The following is a 6,550-nucleotide window of genomic DNA, read 5'->3' as shown; positions in this document are numbered from 1 at the left end:
TGACAAGGGAAAAGGCAAAGTCACAGATGATCAAGCCAATTACACTAGAGCATCTTACAATTATGATTCCACTATTAATCACATCTCAATGGACAATCATATTTCTACCATTACTATCAAAAACAAAAATCCTGAGAATCCTTCTCAAAGACCCAAAATTGTCCTAAAAGGTGTGGGATCTTCGTCCGCATCTACCTCTGAATGTCATGTTACAACCCGTCGAGGTAAGATCACATTGCCAGGTGCCTCTACCAAGAATACCAATCTTTCATCTACCAAGCCTGAGTACGACCTTGTAGAGCAACTAGGGAAGACACCCGCGCTCATCTCCATTCTTGAGCTCTTATGTATATCTCCTGCACATAAAGCTATCCTTGACAAAATCTTGAGAGACACTGCCGTCCCTACTGATCTGAACGTGGACCAGTTTCAAGCCATGGTGGGATACCTATCCGTTCCACACTCCCTTACATTCACAGAAGCCGATGACGCCTCCGTAAGTCAGCCACATAATGCACCATTACATGTTGAAGCCTTCATACACAAACATCGAATAAAGCGAGTCCTGATAGATGGAGGAGTTGGTCTAAACATTTGTACATTGAGCACCATTAAACAATTGGGATATTCTGAAAAAACTATGAATTCTACAAACAAAATTACCATCAAGGCATATGATGATGAAGAACGTTCATCCAAGGGTACAGTCACCTTACCTCTCAGAGTTGGGCCAATTACAAAGGATGTGGTTTTTCAAGTACTTGATCTGGATCTCACATACAACATATTGCTAGGACGTCCTTGGATTCATGAAATGAGGGCAGTCCCATCTACATATCATCGATGTATCAAGTTTCCACACAATGGAGTTGAAGTGACTGTCAAAGCAGATCCAAATCCATTCATATATTGCAACAATCTACAACCTAGATCCAAAATAACAATACCAGCCAATCGAGAAGCTATTCCTTCATCAGCATAGGTGGATCTAGAATCATTGAAAGCTTCTACATCAAAACAAACAGAGCTCAAAGAAAAATTCAAGGTTAAAGACATGGGATGTGGTGAATATATCTTTCATGTTGATCAACTCCCACAGTCTCCTAAGCCATTCAGTCAACAGGAGCAACCTACAAACAATTTGCAATGCCAAGGAATTGGGTGTGAACCACCTAGTGTTGTGGCTACTAAGTTTGAATGCAAATATCCTCTAGTGGTGCAAGCAACTCTTGATATCAATAGTCCTAAGAGTGGTTCCAACAAAGAATCTATTGAGCGTATCGCCGACCCTCTTGAGAGCTCACATAGCCTTACTATTTCATCCACTCATTCCATTTCCACTCCACTCCCAGACTTGGATCAACAAGAATTACAAAAGCCCTTACTCATTGGGGATCAAAAATTAAGCCTTGAAAAGAAAAATTTAAAAGTCAAAAATAAAGAAAAGAGCTTTAGTCCAAATCAAAATCAAAAGCTACTGGACTCAGCAAAAATCAAAGTCAAGGATAAAAATCCTATGAAGCAAAAAGAGAAAGAGTTGATCTCCCCTAATACCAAAATAACTGGGGGCAAAAGTTCTACAATTTTAAGTCAAAAAGCATACTTGTTGATCTTAAGTCTCCATCATGCTATCCTACTTTCACTTCTTTTCACAATCATAAGCCTTCATAACTCATCCACTTGTTCCACACATCCTTTTCCTTCTGGTGATACATCATGGACCTTTAATGGAGCTTCCTCAAAGGACTTTGCTATCAGTGATGCCCAAACTTCTTTAGGTGACACGCATATGGGCCTGTGTAGTCCACACACTAGTAATTCTATCTCAGTTCCTTTATCAAGGAAGACAGTCACTCAAGCTACACATCATTCAGTCAAGGAAAAATGCAGTTACAATCACAAAGTCAAGCCTCACACATTTGAGGTAGGTGACTTAGTACTCAGAGAGAACCCCAAGAATCAGCAAGACAGAGATAAGAAGGGCAAGTTCGAACCAAACTGGCTTGGTCCTTACATCATCACAGCAGTATATGGATCTGGGGCATATCAGCTCTCAACTACAGAAGGTGAACCCTTGGAGGATCCTATCAACAGCATGCACCTTCGCAGGTTCTACACATAAGCTCTTTCGGAACATCCTAATTCAAAAATACAAAAAAAATCAAAAACATTGCAAAAATACAAAAAAATTATAAAACAAAAAAATCGTTACTTGGTGAAAACCTGGCAAACAGGCGCCTTGTGACAACAAAAAAATTGAAAAATCGAGAAAAGTAAAGAAAAATAATTTCGTCCAACGGTGAAAACCACTTCGGTGGCGCCCTGGGCAAGTACCATGGTGAAAACTGGGTCACCAGCGCCATGCGTAGAGACTTTGCTTCTCCCTCCTTCAGGATTCACTTTCATCCTTTCACTTTGCACACACTTACGACCAATTCATCCATAATAAACTTACCCATTCCCATCATGGCTTGTTATTGATCTACCTAAGATTGGTTAGCCATTCATAATAAACATCCCTTTCCATCCATAATAAATCAGATCTTATCTGTGACTACGGCCAAATCCTACGTCTAGTAATGGGTGTGGAACTGAGAACATCACATGTTTCAAGGAGTACAGTTTCTTCCAGCTTCCTTCAAGTCTATCCGCGCATAATCCGCAATAAAGCAACATCTGCATCGCCAGTCCACAATAAAGTTCCATCTTCTCCGCAATAAGGTATCAGTTTCATGGATTCAGTCAGTTTCAGATGAGACACAGCAGCAACAATGGGCCTCAACAAAATCAAATCTTTCAACAGACTCAGACAACATATGGTTCAGTGCTATCTATCCTTTTTGTGAAAGTGAACATTGTGACCACAATCGAATAAGACTTATACAAGTGACAAGAGACACTAAACTTGAGGACTACAGTGGATGTTGGTGTCGAGTCTTGGTTTTCTTTTGATTTTATCTTTTGGTGACATGTCTTTTAGCTTTTCCAGGATGTCTTGGACTAGAGATTCTATCTCCAGGATGTCTTTGACTAGAAAGGCGAGGATGGGGCATCGTCACCTATTTGCATTTGCTGTCTGTCGATTGTCTTTTAGTAATGCTATGACTTGTCCAAGGATATGAGGACACTGTGAGTCTAGTATGAACTGGGGCATTCCTTGTTTGTGACTGTCTTATCTCCATGCAAACGGGTACAATGACTTTCTGGGCCGAACAAATGCCTCGATTGTCATAACCTATTCTGCCATAATAAAGCTCAATGATGATAACGCACAAGAAGCTCTTTCACGTTCATATCTTCTGTCTTCCATCCCCCTTTCTTGATTGACTTCCATTGTCCTTCTCGAGTCCGCGTAGCCCGCTATCACATGACTGAGTATAATGACACACCAAAAACATTTGCATTTCATATAGTTACACCTATATCACCACATATAAGCATTTCATACATACATATAGATATCACAATTGCATCACATCCTGCATACAACACATGTTAGCACATCTCACATTTTCATTATATAAATAATCATTTGCATTATCATATTCATTTGCATTACATACATTCACATTTGCATCATGCATCACATATACAACATAAAAGAACAAAAATATATTGCATTGCATCATATAAGCATCCATATCATAAAACATGTATCACATAAGAACATTTCATCACATAAGGTACACATGCATATAGCTACCGCAAAAATGGATCATCTCTCATATATAATCAAAAGTGTCATGATACAATGATGTTAAAAGAATCATATGGCTACAAAATCACCCGCAGGTGTCTACAATACAAAAATGGTACAATACTGATACATAGGGAGCCCTCTAAGGCTATGATGAACTCCCTCCCTCGAAGCCGCCTGGCCTCGATGGAGTTTGAGCCCTAGAAGGACCCACCCCAAGATCAACTCTCCTAGCCCCTGTGTCCCCTGCAGCCACCCCTCGTGTCGTCCTATCCAGACAGAGGAACCCACTGATAACACCTGTCAACACTATTGGTAGTGCTAATCCTGTCCATGTCATGGTATCCCATGCCACATGTCCCACCGTCATCCCTAGTCCTGGATCCTAGAACACTTGTCTTAGTGCATCCCTATCTCCGTCTCGATCATAGGGTACTAACTCCCCATCGATCGGTATCCATAGAATCCTATATACATCCTCCAAGGTGACTGTCATCTCACCCATCGGCAAATGCAAACTACAAGTCTCTGAGTGCCATCTCTCAGCCAGTGCAGTCAACAATCCCATGTTCACCCGAAACTCAGGCACATACAGAATGTATCTCAATCCCATAACCTCAATCGCAGCTCAGTCCTCGGCTATCAACTCAGGTCGCAACCTCTGAGTCGATGGGAATCTCTCCCGTGACTCCAGCATCGGCAAATACTCCTGCAGTCAAGCAAATCAAATCATGTCAGTCATAGTGACACTCACTGTTCATCACAAAGTGTTGCTATCTATCCTAGTAGTACTCCCTGTTCATCACAAAGTACTACATGTGTGACACTCATTGTTCATCACAAAGTGTTACTCACATTTGCACTCCCTGTTCATCACAAAGTGCTGCTCATATTTTAGTACTCCCTGTTCATCACAAAGTACTTTATCTTGGTACTCACTGTTCATCACAAAGTGCCTTGATATATCTTAGTCTTCCCTAGAGGACCTTCTTGAGTGTATCCTCTCAGCAGCTTATCCAATCGACATCATATGTTCATCACAAAACTGCCGATTTGACCTGGAAGACATAAATGCGCATTTATTACATTACCTAGTATGCATTAATGACAACAATAAATGCATCAAAGTATGAGGGGGTTTTGTGGTACTCACCGGCTCTCCTGCCTCCGTTGGCCTCTAGAATCGGAGAACACGGTCGAATCTATGAACAAAAGCCATCGCTGCTGACTGTTGCTGCTTTATTTTTGCTTTGCACTATGCTCTTGTGACGGTGTAGATGACAATGAGGATGTATTTTCCCCCGTGGTCTATCTTATAGCCTACCCTAGCCCTCGCATTCCTTTCCCGAGTCAGTCTTCCTTATCCCGTGACTTTGTCACTTTATCCGATCAGTCCATTCTATCCCATCTTTCTTATCGAGAGATTGTCTGCAATATTTTCAGACATTTTTCATCCAATCTCTCGAGGGGGCATATAATTCCCATCTTGGGGCAACTCTGTATCAGTTCATCTTATTTTCTTTGAAACAACGCGACAAGCCACATTGTCTCAAAGAGGGGCAAAATGTAGACACTCAAAATTGTCATGTCTAATTAAATAAATATTTTATTTATTTAATTATCTAAGCCTAATTCTTCTATTAATTAAATAAATCCTTATTTATTTAATTAATTCGTTTATCCTCTTCTAGCCTTATTTCTCATTTAAATAAATACATTTATTTATTTAAATTATCCCTTTCTTAAATTAAATAAATATTTTATTTATTTAATTGTCCTACTTCTTCTATTAATTAAATAAATCTTTATTTATTTAATTAATTCATTATCTTTTTCTACACATGACACATGTCATTCATCTCTTATTTCCTACACTACCTACCTCTTTCATTATTTTACTATTTCTTTTACCTACCCTCTAATCCTAGCCGACCTCTCTTTTTACACCTCTCAATCTTAACCCTCCATTTCTTATTGTGTCTTCTATTTAAAGAGATGCTTTCTTCATTGACAAACCCTAATGACTAATGACAAACCCTAATGACTAATTTTGGAGTACTTGGCTACACTACAATTCCACTTGCAACCACATTCCGTTCTTTGTTGAGCTCTTGTGCATATAAAAATCTGAGAGCAAGTATATCAAGCAAGATCAATGGAGATAGGAAGAATGGAGATCAAAACCCTATTGGACATGTGATGGTATAATCTTTGTGATTTTGAGTTATTTGCATTGTCTTAGGTTATCTTCATATGTTATGGTGGATCTTTGTTCATTGTTAGGCTAGGGTTTAGTGGTTGGATTCATTTAGCCTTTCAATTTTGTTATTATTGTTATCCATTTTCACCATATACAGCTTGTACCCCTCCCTTGGGGTTGGTTATGATTTCATGTTGCTTTCATGTCTTTGTATGAGCTTCATCACATCAATTTGCAGATTTATATTAATTATTCAGATCACTTAGCATCATTGATTTAGAGAATTTACTTTGTCAATTACAAGAATTTAGGGTTTACTCTTTAAAGCACATGGTTACTCTAGATTGTTTGCATTCATCATTTTACGGTCTTGCACACACACAAGATTTCTACATGCACTATTTTATTATATAGATCAGCTATTTGTTGAGGTGGAAATCACCAAAATAAGGGTTTGACTAAGGAAAAACCTCATATAACCACCCAAACCCCCTCCTTTCGGTTGTAGGTGCAGGTACAGGAGCATAATTGTAGGTTTTAGGATCAGCATAAGGCATAGACACAGTTACAACCTTTAGATTTGCCCAAATCCCTTAGGGACAGAGGTACCACGCCCCTGTCCCCCTCAGTTTCAATGATTTTCAATAGGGTGG

This window comes from Cryptomeria japonica, chromosome 3, assembly GCF_030272615.1.
Source record: "Cryptomeria japonica chromosome 3, Sugi_1.0, whole genome shotgun sequence".
NCBI classification, from domain to species: Eukaryota; Viridiplantae; Streptophyta; class Pinopsida; order Cupressales; family Cupressaceae; genus Cryptomeria; species Cryptomeria japonica.
The sequence above is the reverse complement of the archived record's forward strand: the minus strand, read 5'-3'. Positions refer to the sequence as shown.